Source organism: Sorex fumeus, unplaced genomic scaffold (assembly GCF_029834395.1).
Source record: "Sorex fumeus unplaced genomic scaffold, SorFum_2.1 ptg000131l, whole genome shotgun sequence".
NCBI classification, from domain to species: Eukaryota; Metazoa; Chordata; class Mammalia; order Eulipotyphla; family Soricidae; genus Sorex; species Sorex fumeus.
In genome coordinates this window covers 30,778,831-30,780,406 of record NW_026606188.1, presented here as the reverse complement: position 1 = coordinate 30,780,406, position 1,576 = coordinate 30,778,831, and the positions used below count along the sequence as shown (strand labels likewise).

General features: G+C 40.2%; 1 non-coding gene across 1 annotated transcript; it reads right to left on the bottom strand.

Annotated features, from left to right (window-relative positions):
- Positions 1-512: 512 nt before the first annotated feature.
- LOC130015836 (U6 spliceosomal RNA) lies at positions 513-619 on the bottom strand. The gene has a single exon (XR_008791157.1). It is a non-coding gene; the product is annotated as a U6 spliceosomal RNA (small nuclear RNA).
- Positions 620-1,576: the final 957 nt, after the last annotated feature.

Here is a 1,576-nt window from a genome sequence, read left to right as displayed (position 1 = left end):
CTGAGGATCCTCTGAATTTCTGTGGTTTCTGTTGTAATGACCCCCTTTTCATTTCTGATTCGGTTTATTAGGGTTTTCTCTCTCCCTTTCTTTGTGAGTTTTGCTAGAGGCTTATCGATCTTGTTAATTTTCTCAAAGAACCAGCTCTTGGTTTCATTGATCTTTCGGATTGTTTTTTGGGTTTCCATCTCGTTAATCTCTGCTCTGAGTTTTATTATTTCCTTTCTCCTGTTCGGGTTGTGCTCCTTTTTTTGGTCCTTCTCCAAGCTCTTAAGCTGTGAGGTTAGGTTACTTATGTGTGCTCGCTCCTCCTTCCTGAGGAATGCTTGTAGAGCTATAAACTTTCCTCTTAACACAGCCTTTGCTGTGTCCCATAAGTTTTGGTAACTCGTGTTCTCATTTTCATTCGTTTCTAGGAATCTTTTGATTTCCTCTTTGATTTCCTGTCTAATCCACTCGTTGTTCAATAGTGCACTGTTTAATTTCCAGGTGTTTGATTTAGTTTTCTGTTTAAAAATATGGAACGCTTCACGAATTTGCGTGTCATCCTTGCGCAGGGGCCATGCTAATCTTCTCTGTATCGTTCCAATTTTAGTATATGTGCTGCCGAAGCGAGCACTAGAATTTGTTTTTTTAAAACTTGTCCTGTGGTTCTTAAAAGACAGAGGTGAGAGAGGCAAGGGATGCATGCGATTTTAGGTTGGTTTTGCTCAGTGTTGTTGCTTATTTATTGATCAAGAACCTCTGATATAATTAAAAGAGCAATGGTTGCTTTTTTATAAGTTTTAACGTTGCCTTACATTAGATCTAGTATATCAACTGGTTTGTTCAAAAGTGAACATTGAATATATCATATAGGGTGTCTCCAATCCAGGTGTTTAAATGTGAGTGAACAACCATCACAGTTTGTACACAAAAGGGTTCCTTCAGGGAGTTGTACTTTTAAATCAAGAATAACTCAGGCAGATCAGGAAGTGTGGGTCATGGTCAGAGAGCACAAAAAAGCTCTTTTTTAAAGTCAGGAAAAAAGGTTTATATAAGACGCAGCACAGCAGGTAGGGCGTTTGCTTTGCACGCAGTCAACTCAGCAGACCCGAGTTCGATTCTTCCGCCCCTCTCGGAGAGCCCAGCAAGCTACTGAGAGTATTTTGCCTGCATGGCAAAGCCTGGCAAGTTACCCATGAAGTATTCTATATGCCAAACATACTAACAAGTCTCACAATGGAGATATTACTGGTGCCCGCCCGAGCAAATTGATGAACAATGGGAGGACAGTGCTACAGTGCTATATAAGATGCATAACTTCCCCTTTTGCAATGATTATCTGTACCAATACTGCTTAGTGCATGCCTTTCTGTGTAATGTGGCAGATTATAGGAAGATCAATTTGCTGGCAAACAGCTCATAAAATACTTCATTACTCATAACAGCATCATCCGAGATTTCTGTTTGACTAAACCAAACAAAAAGAAAAAAAAAAGAAAAAAACACACAGAAGCTTCTCTTTTCATAGGAGCTGTGTAAGTGTGCAGCCTCTCTGCCCACTTGCAACCAACCTTGGGTGGGAGTTTGGTGG